The 13,118-nt window shown below is 42.2% G+C and overlaps 1 protein-coding gene across 3 annotated transcripts in view; it reads right to left on the reverse strand.

The window, feature by feature from the left end:
* The window catches only part of KCNJ16 (potassium inwardly rectifying channel subfamily J member 16), a 59,579-nt gene that overhangs the window by 20,316 nt on the left and 26,145 nt on the right, over positions 1–13,118 (reverse strand). The window lies entirely within an intron of this gene.

Raw genomic sequence — 13,118 nt, forward strand, 5'->3', positions numbered from 1 at the left:
GATCACTTTTTTTTGACAATCTGATTATTTAATAAAGATCAGATTAAAAAGGGACGATTGCGTTAGTCATACTTTTGTTCCGGTTAAAAAATAACTGAATCTTAAAATTGATTTTTAATATATATTGCCAGCATAAAACTCATATGATCAAATGCTGTTTCAATACAACAGTATTATCTGTAACTTTAATTCTACTGTAAGGTGAAAAAACAATAGTTTTGAATTGCAAATCGTTTTATTATTAAACTTTATCCAACATATTAAATATCATCTTTATATTATTATACATTATATGTATCCAACAGTTCTGTATAACCAGGGAAAAATATTCAGGGACAGTGAACCTTTCAATGAGTCTTAAGCTGGGTACACACTACAGGATTTTCACCCGATTATCATGCCAATCACATGATAAACGACAGTTAGGTCCGATATTGCATTAGTATGTACGCTCCCACAATCATGTTTATTGTACCAAATCACATCGTATCATTTCATTTTATTTTATAACCAGGCTAAAAATCTCTATAAATGATGGAGTGAGGATGGCTAATTTCTGCTCTGTGTACGCGCTCATGACCCGCAGTATAGACAGAGCTCTATAGAGTTTACAGAGTCCCAATCTTTGCAGCAGATGGTTATGACAGATGAAGAGCACAGATCTGAAGGTAAATCATGTAAAATCATGTAAGTGTGTACACATGAATCGGCATGCTGATTGGGACTTTCAGTCATTGTAAAATCGTATCGTATTTTGAGAAATTTTCTGTACTGTTTACCTAGCGTTATTGTCTTACATTTCCCTCTCAAGCTCGCGAACAAACAAGGACATAACTCCAAAGTGTTCTGATTTAGGCAAGGCAGTCCTGATTTGAGGGCTCTGTGCTGATGTCCCAATCAGGACTGCTTTGTCCCAATCATTGTAAAATCAGAGAGACATTGCTTGTTCACACAGAGCAGCAATGAACAGGTGCCATTCACACTGGTGTGCACAGCAGTGAAGGTTTTGGAGAGGAGGGGAAGAGAGAAGGGGCAACCCAGGGTGTGGCCATGCCCCATTTTGTCATAGCCATGCCCCTAGACCAATATCAGAAATGTGTGGAGAAGGGTCCCGGCGACGAGGCGGCCGAGAGGGAGGCGAAAGAAGAAACTACTCACCATTCCAGCGGTGAGTATTCTTTCCTCCCTGCAGGTCCCGGCGGAAGCGGGCAAGTGAGCCAATCACAGCTAACTTCCCGCTGCTGGCCAATCAGCGGCCGGATGGGCGAGCCAATCCTGGCTCCCCTCCGGCCATTCGAACTACTGGCGCCACAGCTGCGAGCCAATCAGGGCTCGCGGCGATGGCTGATGACGTCAGCGCGCTGGCGGCTTTATCAGCTGCCGGGCGCCGACACGCGGTCAGTCCGGCGGCGGAGAGGAAGAAGGAGGACGTCTCCAGACGTCCAGCAGCGGCGGAAGCGGCAGGGAGCCTGTGTAAGGGCTGTGAGCTACCATGCCGCCTGAAGACTTCTATCAAAACACCGGAGAGGAGATCGTTGGCGGGGAGCCCTTGTAAGGGCTAAGAGCGCCCCCGCCAAGCAGCCTTCAACAGCACCGAACAGGAGAAGAGGCACCGGCGGCTGGAGAGCCTGGAAGACCCGAAGATGGTGGGTCAAGTGGAGTTTCCTGCATGGAGCAGGTGAGTACCAATTACTCTTTTAGGTCGGGCAAAGGCCCGGCGGCACCTTCAGGCACTAGGCCTGTGGAGCCTATTGTAGGCCTGTGGTGGCCATTGTAGGTGTTTAGAGGGCACTAGGCCCTTAGTTGTTTAGAGGGCACAAGGCCCTTAGTTAGTTAGAGGGCAGCAGGCCCTTTGTTAGTCAGAGTTTACCAGGCCATTTGTTAGTTAGAGGGCACAAGGCCCTTAGGTAGGCACAGGGCATAAGGCCCTTAGGTAGGAGCGTGGCTCCCCCGCCAGGCACAAGGCCCTTAGGTAGACACCGGGCGTAAGGCCCTTAGGTAGGAGCTCGTCTCCCCCGCAGGGCAGAAGGCCCTTAAGTAGCTTCTGGCTTTAGGCCAGAGTAGGTAGGAGCTCGTCTCCTCCACAGGGCGCAAGGCCCTGAGCTGTAGTTGGGCGCAAGGCCCTGAGCTGTAGGAGGGCGCAAGGCCCTTTAATGCAGAGAGGCACAGGCCTCTGGTTGAGGGAAGCGATAGGCTTCCGTGAGCGTAGCAGGGTGGCTGCGCTGTAGCGTAGCAAGGACTCAGGGTCCTTGCTGGTAGAGGGGCATAAGGTCCCTGATGGTGAGCGGGCAGTATGCCCTTACAGTTGGAAGTGGGCATTCGACCCAGATCTAGCAGGACGCTGGGTCCTGACGTAGAGTAGAGAACACACGGTTCCTAAGTAGGCACTAAGTAGAGTTCTGGAGTGGTTTATAGAACCCCTCCATCCGTCCGGAAGGGCACCTAAGTCCTGAGCCCCAGGACAAGGCGGGCTTAATGGCTGGGGCTCGGGCCGCGGGCGAAGGCCTGTGGGGCACAGCGTCTCAGGACGTGAGAGTGGTCGGTCTGAGGTAAAGTCGGTGTGGTGAGTTCCATAGCGGTCCCTCGGGATTGGGTAAATATCAGAGGTATGGGGAAGGGCTGTCGTTGTGCTGTCTCTCTTGTCTTACAGATGCTGATCGGAAGACATGGTACGCGGAGGGAGCCAAGGGGGCACCATCGGAGAGTCGCATACGTGAGTATAGCCGCGGCGAGGGTGGGTCCCTTGGTGCACTCACCTTGTGGAGCTGTCCCTCCCGTATTCTCCCTTTTCCCCTTACAGCAAAACGAGTGCTCTTTTCCCCCTGTGGCGTTTGGGGCGCTCGAACATCCCCCACCCCTTCCCCCGTGGGCACCTCACAAATGTACACACTCATAGCAAAAAAGATGCATAAACAAAAATTACCATACCAGTATGCTTTGTACTATGGTAGGAACATGGTAAGAACAAACTAGCTGCAGCTAAAAAAACCACCCTAGAAAAGAACTGAACCCTCGGCCCACATGCTGGCAGTGATAAACACTGTGAACTCTGAAAACATTCCAGTAGGTGTGCCTGGCAAAGGTAATCAGCTTGTGCATAAACATGCAATCAACAAGTTTTTCTGCTTCCCTGGATGTGTGAAGTAAAATCTCCCCAGTTACTTGATACTAATCTCATTTTAATCTACTGTGCACTGCAGATTTAGTTACCGTTTTACTGGTACAGGTGTACATTCTGTATATACACAGTACAGACCTTATAAATACACAAGCACTTCAGTACCCAACATTTTATTATTACAGAAATACTTAGCAAAGCACATTACAATTTTAACAGAATAATAAAAGTGAAATACAAGTTATTCTTAAACATTAAAGTGCACTTTGTTACAGTCACCGCTACATCTAACAGGGGCAGGCTGGGCTGGGGGGCAGGGGGGCATTTGACCCCCGGTCCAGTCCCACAGTGGTTGCCTTGGGCTGGGTCACTGGGTCACCTGTATTTTTTTCTTTAAAATGTTCCTAATAGGCTGCTGAGCCGAGTCTTGCTCCCCGGGCTAAAATATGCCAACCCTCTCCTGACATCTAAGTTGTCGTAGTTTTACATCTAAAGTGCACTTTGTTACATTCACTATTATATCTAAGTTTTCGAAGATGCAAATTTAGCGGCTAATGCAAAGTTGGGTTTAATATACATACACTCTAAAAAGCTGGATGTAAAAATAGCGTATTCACATCCATATGCTGATCTGTTTGCTTCTGCATATGCGCCCGGTTTACGCTAGGTACACAGCCCACCTATATCCAACTAGCACCTATGTTTTTAGCCATTTGTTTTATGTGCAACTATTAGGCATTAGTAAAACTGAAGAAATCGTGTCTAATACAGCAAAATAACTACCTGTGTACATGTGTACAAAATAACGTTTTACTTAAACACACATACAAAAGCATAATATATCAGAGCAGCAAATAAAGCACCAATCTGCATCGGTGATGCCAACGCAAACAGCCAATTACTAGAGGTTTACTTGTAATAATACAGCTTTCTAAGGCATATATACGTCTGTATTCCTGTCTGCATACACTTGCAACACACCCTTACTAAACTTGACCTCCATAAAACGCATCTGTCACTCCTCTCCAAAAAAGGAGAAAACTGGAGTAGTACTCACTCTGCTTCAGCCCCTTAAAGTGCACTGTTTAACATTCACCATTATTTTCATATATATTTTAAAAAAGTAATATATATAACTGTTAAAATCTTGGAAAGTCTGTATTCATTTTAAAAAGACAAGAAGTTATATAAATGTCTACCGTACTTTTCCCTTTGTTATCATGATGGTGGTACTGATTTTATTATTGTTGATGGAGAGTTTTCATACTATTGAAGACGAGACATGATATGCCACGCTTTTCTGTCCAAATATATTAATCCATTAATGCAGTAAAAATATGGTGTGAACCCTATTCCCGGCCGCTATGTATTTACGGCAGCAAGAAATAGCAGAACCACATTAGCGTGGCTGCATATTTAGGAGCTCATTTGACGTATGCCAATAATTTTTACAAGAAATATGCATTGCACCACTACACATGTGCACCAAAAGTTTGTACCCATATGTCTGTATCTAGATTTTTGGCATATCTTCGACTTGCATCCACTATGCAAGGAAAAAAGAAATGCTGGGCACTCAGGGGTTGGCAAGCATAAGCCAACTAAAGTAAAGAGTGTGTTCACATAATTATGACATAATTAAACTTATTGAATACTTATATAGTGTTTGTAGTTAATTACATTTTATATTGAAACTGTGACTTTCACATTTATTAATACCTCTCAAGACACTATTCCCTCTTGTGTATATGACACTTTATTACATTATTATATTGTGTACAAATAGGGTAATGTGACTTTATCATTTACTAGTAACACTGTCAAGTTAAATCTCTATGTCATCCTTCGCTCTAAGTATACACTCTTGTGCATTTGATGTACCCCAAATATAAATATACAAATACTACTCTTTTTGAGCTATATGCTTCCAAACGTCCAACTCAGCATAAAAAGATATAAATATAAAGTAAAACATAAAAGCAAAGTAAAAAACTGAAGCAATATACACCGTCACTTCTATACCCTACAACTGTCTTAAACTAGAGAAAACGACAAGGTATCAAATCAAATATAAGAAATAAGGGAACATGAAAAAGTGTATTTTTTATTTTCATCTGATTTGGTAGCTATAATCAAATAAAAGAAACTTTATTTAAACATGCCGGCCAAAAATGACTTGTCTGCCACAAAATTCCTATCACTACCTGCTTGTCTCTTACGACTTTTTTAAAAGCTTGAATCGGTTGGTATTAATAGATGAGTGCCCTGAGTTAACCTCCATTGCACCATATGCTATCATATCAACAATCCTCTATTGGAAAGATGAACACATGGGTTATCTTTCCAGGAAAAAAAAAAAGAAAGTTCATAACCTTATCCTTCCGACAAATAACGGAAGTTTGTGATGTCTACGCACTACTTGGTGCAGGAAACTCTGAAGAAAACAGAAAGCAGATGGACAGCTTGCTGATGTTTTATAATAACAGGGAAATCAAACTGAAGATTCACCAAGCATCCTGAGGAAAGAGGAACAAGACACATCAGCCAGGGAACCTTCTAAATAGAAGCTGAAAAATAGATTGAAAGGAACTTATTGTACTGACATGTTAAAGTGTAGAACTTTGAACAAGCTAGTGCATCTATATTAAAATATTTCCACCCGGTCACAGTTTATCCGTCCATTATAAAGAAGATAAAAGCACACACTGCAGTGTAAATGTACTATGCCAACTTGTTCATATCAGTGAAACAAAAATGTAAAAGAGCTGTCTAATGCCTTGTCAATGGAATTCCAGGATAAAAAGAGACATTAGTTAGCATAATAATACATAGTTAAATTAGATAAATTGTCATATGACTTAATTTATTATTATTATTAATTTTATTATTATATTTTATTTTTGGGACAAAGGCTTATTTGTTAAATTTAAATGTGGTTCATTTGATGAAGGGGCTGGTTGGGGGAACAGGTCTATTTATTGAATGTGGGTGCTATTGATTTAATTTTGGAGCTGGATAGCGGAAGGAGGCTTATTTATTGACTGTGTGTGCTATTTATTTAATGTTGGGGCTGGTTGGAGGAGAGAAGTGTAAAGAGATAGTTAAGCCTTTTCCTGCCAACCCCACATACTCTGGAGGGGAGCTGCCGCTGCGGCACATGCATGTTCCTGCCTCATACTATTTTGACTCCACCTACAGGTAATTTGGCCTCACATACAACATAAAAACATTTTTCACATTATTTTCCAGGGCCAATTATAGTTCCCAAATCTACATATAATGTTGTGTTTGTACAATTGACTTGACCACAGAATCTAAATAGCATCCCTCCCTGGCCACAGACATTATGAGATTTGTCACTGAAATTCTGCAGTTTTTTACTTTTCGTGGTTGTCACATCTGCCTGGGCTGTTGAACGTGCATTTTTGTTTGTTTTTTCTAATAAATTAATAATCAAGTAACAAATTACATTCAGTTTAGGTGCATTATTAATGCTATATCACACAACTGTCCCAGCTTGGGCTTGAGACAAAGTGTGGGTTGTCTGTGTCATTGTTAAAATTTGTTTTCAGGGTTGGTTGGTATCTTATGTAGTGTCTTGTAGCAGCACAATGAATACACCTCTGGCTTACAGCAATAATGTACTGTGATTTCTGATCATTTTAAAAGAATTTAAGTCATAGTATATTGGTCTGTTTTGTTGCATTTGATTGCATTTTATCAACTTTTTATTTATTTATTTATTTTGAGGTTTTTTTCACTTTAAATTATTTCTTTTTTATGTATTCTATGACAAATCAGATTGACTATTTTTTATTTAAATCTAATGACATTTATCAGTTTGGTATTATTTCAATAAATTTAACATTGCTTTTCATCACATTGCCTTATAAAACCTTTATTTCTTATCTGCTATCAGTTTTTATTTATTCTACATCTCTACTTATGCTAAGAAAATTGTTAGTGAACCTTCAAAAGGGCTGGACATTACTGCCCCAAAATTAATTTAGCACCCCCACACCCCATTCAAAAATGCTCCCATGTGCCACTTAGACCTTCCACTTTCCATAAAATGCTCCCATGTGCCACTTAGACCTTCCACTTTCCATAAAATGCTCCCATGTGCCACTTAGACCTTCCACTTTCCATAAAATGCTCCCTTGTGCAACTTAGACCTTCCACTTTCCATAAAATGCTCCCTTGTGCAACTTAGACCTTCCACTTTCCATAAAATGCTCCCTTGTGCCTACAGGCTCCCACAAGCGCTTAGATGCCACATGTATTCCACAACTTCTCAGATGAAACCTCCCAATATGCCCCTCAGTCCTCTCCATATGCCATTCAGACGTCCCAACGTGCCCCCATATGTCACTCAGAGTTCCCAAAATGCCCTCTACATGCCACTCAGACCTCCTCATCCTCTACATGCCACTCAGACCTCCTCATCCTCTACATGCCTCTCAGACCTCCTCATCCTCTATGTGCCACTCAGACCTCCTCATCCTCACATGCCTCTCAGACTGCCCCACATGACTCACTCACTGGCTAATCCAAATATGGGTTAATCTAATAATCTAATTACATCTAATTATAGCCTAAAACATACCTTTAATCCAGAGTCCACAGAGAAAGGAGGGAGACCACATGGTACAGAATACGCTGCACTCCCTCCTACTCCTCTTATGTGCAGAATGACGTTCCTGCAAAGGAGGTCGAGTGAAGCAGAAGCTGACTGCTCTCAATCAGTCTAATTGTCTGCTTTATGACATAAAGCAAGGAAGAAGTCAGAGCGGTGACACAAAGCTGGGGGCTGCAGGTGAAGGCTTGTCCTGCTGCTGGTGGCCCCCACAAGCCACCTTTTTTCCCACCAGTGGTGCAAGCTGCTGGCATAACATGCTCAAGGCCGTCCATAACTACATATTAAAAAACCATGACATACATATGTAACAATATGAAGAGCACTACAGTACATACACATTACACATTCTTCAATTACTGACATGGAGGTGAATTGTAATAGGTAACTCCCTGTACAGAGGTGCAGCTGGACAGTGATTAACATTGTAATTCTCTCCATTACAATGTGCTAAAAACAGCAATCCAGGTTGCCAATTCAGTTCCCACTGATGTGCCACTAAAGCCCCCATAATTGCATTGGTGAAATAGTTTTTCCCGGGCTGTTCTGTTTCTGTACTTTTGCACTATAAAAAAGAGTCTCCATTCTAAAAGTTGGTTGTGAGCAGTAACATTATTGTGGCTTCTGATTGGTCAGCACGCTTACATACTCTTCATCTCATTCGTGAAAATCTGGTGCAGCACTACAGAAATGGAAGAGACGAGGGGAAACTTGTACAACATGCAGTTCCCAGGGCTGCAGTGTGGGGAAGGACAAGGACTAAACCAGAATGCCTTTTGCTATCATTTTCATTTAATTTGCCTTAATAAGAAAGCTGTTTTTGCAAGTCAATTGTGTGTTCAGAGAGACTTGAAGAAAGAACTGGTACTGTGAGCCGCTCCCATCCAAATGGGACACTGTGAATTTGCTACTCTCATCCCTTTTTTTTGTTCCTTCCCAGCATAAATCAAATCTTTTTCTGAAACGTTCTCTGCCAAAAACAAAGGCTGGGGCAATGACTCAGATGTTATTTGGAAGCCACTTTTAAAACTGAACTCCTTGGGCATATAATGGGCATTCTTTGCAATCGATTAATGTGGGGTTACAAATGTAGTGGCAGATCATTATTTTAAAGGCTGCAAATAACTTAGATGTACAAATGTGCTGAAATATTTTAATTTGAGGTATACATATATAGATGGCGTTAGTAATTAACTGGCAGTAAGATAAACATCTAAATAGGTTTGTGCAATTTGCATTTTAAGTAAGATTGCAAGTGCCAACCTGTTTCTCACATATTATTTTAATTTAAAAAAAACTGAACCTGTCACCATTTAATCAGTTTAATTAGTTTATGCATATACTGATGTTTATAGATGGTGGGCAGGCAAACTTACATGTGCACTGCAGGTTGTACAATGATAATATACAGTAAGAAACTGATGCATGAAAATGTGCAACATTGCTCCAGAAAAGTATAAAATGCACAATTACACATTTGTGGTTGATATCCATCAACACAGATGCCTCCCAATAGTTCTGTTATTAGTGGAACAAGGGGTGGAGTCTATAAGAGTGAGGAGAAGTGGGTGTGGCTTGGGCAAAAGATTTTACTTTGCCTCAGTTTTTAACTTTTAAATGTTTGGAGATATGCAGGTGAAACTGATAGACATGTTTTAGAATGATCGGTGGGCAAGGATGGTTCATTCGGGGGGTGTTTCTGGTATCGCGGCAGTGCAAGGTCTTTACAAGAAAAAGAAGAATGATGATTTTATTTTTATTTTTTTTCTTTCGCAACTTGCACAAAATATAAAGATGATTTCTAACAATATAAAACAGTATAACATTTGTTTGGGTAGGGTCACAAATACAAAAGTAATACATGATTTAGTTGATACATATGTACATTGTTATCTTCACCTGTCACCTGAGAGGAATGAGACTGATTCTGATTGGATGTTGCCTTATAAATAAACTATGATGATGATGAGGACGAGTAGGCAGATTAAGCACACATACTAGTAGGTTACTCTGTCTTTAACACACAGATAAATATAAAACATAATACTAAGCTTTTGGTCCACCTAAGCTCCATAGTTATCTATTCTCCCAGAATGTCCTTAATTAGGAGGAAACCTCCTGAACTCTGTCAGTTATCATGGAGAGTGTTTACCAGGTAGAAGGAGACAAGACTAGGATGGTAAAGGGGAGGGAAGAGGCAGATTGATGTAGACAATGTACAGTAATGGTGTACTGAGAGAGTGCCGGCGCAAATGTGTCTGATTCATGTCCTGGGTTTCTCTTAAGTACGTGTGCTTCAGCCGTATCATTTGCACCAGTTACAGGGCAGGTGTCGTCTGATAGTGATGACTAAGACAGCATAGTCTTTGTTTGGAAAAGTACATGTTTGCGTGCCACTAGCCAGCACACAACATGTGTATGCAAGTAAGATATGCAATAAAAATGCATTGTATACACAGAGCACATTAAGAACATCTTGATTTATGTTTTTAATATAAAAACAATTTATAAAAAATATTTTTTTTTTAAACCCACCATATTTTTATGATTTATGTTTATACTGTTTAGTTGTTCATTTATTATATAACATACATTTTTTTGTATGCCGTTCTGATGTGACCTTACACATATGCTTGTGTTATACTGGTCTGTCTGTTAACATACAACACATAACGTTTAGGCAGCGTGTAAATACACCCAGATTCAAATATAAAAGGCATCTTGAGACCTGTTTGGATTTTAAAACGGTCCGAACTACGCTCAAGTTCCATGTCTTTTTTTTGCATTCCAATTTGAATCTGGCCAAGAGTATCAGGTTTTACCGAAGTGATTAGCCTTGATGGTGAAATTGCTTTGCTTACATCATGACATGAATCCTATCATGAAGCCCCCACCCACCTCCTCTTTTCCTAGTTTGTCTCCAGCATCTTCTGGGTGCAAGGTAGAAAAAGTACACTCACCTGGACCAATAAACCACATTGAATAGGGACTATTGATCCCTGTGCAGACTGATGTTTCTTCCATGTCTGATCTGTGCAAACTCCACTAATAATGCAACAAATCACACATTGGAGATATATCATAGTTGCCTACTCTTCCGGAATGTCTGGGAGACTCCCGAATTTTTGGGAGTTCTCCTGGACTCCTGGGAGAGCAGGGAAACCTCCCGCATTGTGCCTTCTGTCACTCACCGGACTGTGAGTGCCATTTCTCCTGTGTTCAGGAACCGTGGCCGTCCGCCATCCTGAGGGTCTGCGCAAGTGCAGCCCTTATGAAACCTTCAGTACCTGTTGCTTTTAATTGATTGGATGATCAGGCAACCCTCCCTATTTAAACCACCTGTGATCATTACCTGGTTGCCTGATCTTGGAGTCTCATTCCCCATGAGCCTCTGAAGGTGTTCCTGTGTTTCCTCGTGTATTCAGCTCCAGCTAATTCCTGTCTACTTCGCTCCTGTGTTCATCATGCCTGCACTCAGCTGATTCCTATCTGCTACTGCTGCCGGATTCCAGTCCGCCTCAACTCTCCTGTGTTCATCGTGTCTGCACTCAGCTGATTCCTATCTGCTACTGCTGCCGGATTCCAGTCCGCCTCAACTCTCCTGTGTTCAGCGTGTCTGCTCTCCGCTGCCTCCGTTACTGCTGCCGGATTCTAGACCGCCTCTACTCTCCTGTGTTCAGCGTGTCTCCCCTCCGCTGCCTTCACTTCTACTGCTGGATTCCAGACCGCCTCTACTCTCCTGTGTTCAGCGTACCTTCCCTCCGCTGCCTCCGCTACTCTGCCGGATTCCAGACAGCCTCAACTCTCCCGTGTTCATCATGTTTCCAGTTTTACTTACTACTGCTTCCTGAGTATTGCTCCGTTGATTACTGGTTACCTTCCGTGCGCTGCACCAACCTGATTACCGCTTCCATCCTCCAGTGGTCTCTCCTCCTGCCGGCGTTAAGCCGTTCAGGTATCCCTGCACGTTTCCTTGACAGCCTGCTCTCCTGAACCGCGGTATGCATACTTTCCATTGACTTTGCTATTGTATTGCATATCCGTCTGGACTGTGTTGTGTTCATCTCCGGAGTCTTCTATCTACTGAAGCTATTGTTACTATTGACTTTGTTTCCTATTACCTGGATCGCTATAGTGACTTTGTATACTTCAAGCAGCGCTTGTCAGTTATTATTGTATTGTGGATATCATCGTGGGATCAAGTTCTGTGTGCCCCGTGTATCTTCTGCATTACATTCATCTCCTCGTGTCCCTCCTCACATATATATAGCAGTGGTACAACTTGCTGACGCAGACCACTGACTCCTGTTTCCCATTGGCACCAGTTTCAAGTATCCTCTCACATAAGCAGTGGTACAACTTGCTGTACGCAGACCACTGACTTCCCCGTTACCTACTTGCACCTGGAATCCATTCCTTCACTATAGACAGTGGTACAACTTGCTATACGCAGACCACTGACTTTCACTACCTCCTCTCTACTCCTGGACATTCCTCCTCACTATAGCAGTGGTACAACTTGCTGTACGCAGACCACTGACTCTCCTCGCGTTTCCTTGTCCATCTGGTTCCTCGTGTACATACATCTAAGTCATTACCAGTTGCTGCTAGTCATAGACTTTCCTTGAGCATTCTCTCACCATCTGCTGAGTCTCCTGTTCCGTTGTCACCCTGCTACCAGAGGACCATAGTACCAGCTATATTACTCTGGTAAGAACATCATCTGGTGATATCCTGGGCAAAGACTCCTAGTGCCCGTGACACCTTCTTCGTTGGTGAAGTGGGTGGGGGTGGGGCTAAATGTGCCATCCTGGCCCTGCCCCCTTTTGTAATAGGCTAATATTGATAAAGTTTCACAGGGGTGGGCCTAACGGCACCACCCGTGTGGCTACGTCCCCATGATGGAGCCCCCTCCTAGAGCTCATACTGCCAGAGTGGGCAAGTATGAGATATATTTATCAGAATTTATTTTAATTTATCAGGCTGTTTTACCTAAAAAAAAAAAAAAAAGTTACAGAAAAGCTGCTTATATTCCCTTGTTTTATTATGTCTCTGAGGTCATATCACTCTTAAGACAGGTCGTGTTGTATGAGACACAACAGAAGAGTATAAAACTCCTAGTTGAGCTGCAGACACTACATTACCAGGTGCATCGTATAAAATCAACAAGTATAATATTACACAAGGAAAACGCATATGTAGACTGTGTCTCTGTAGAACAGGCTTCATTTTTCTCTGAAGTTTTTCCTTTAAGGAAATGTGCTAGACATCGAGACAGTGACTTATTTATTGTGTTATCAAAATTAGCATTTTCAGTTTTCCTTTCATAATTTTTCTTGCGTAGAGAATCTGGTAATGAGATTA

Source organism: Mixophyes fleayi, chromosome 6 (assembly GCF_038048845.1).
Source record: "Mixophyes fleayi isolate aMixFle1 chromosome 6, aMixFle1.hap1, whole genome shotgun sequence".
Lineage (NCBI taxonomy): Eukaryota > Metazoa > Chordata > Amphibia > Anura > Limnodynastidae > Mixophyes > Mixophyes fleayi.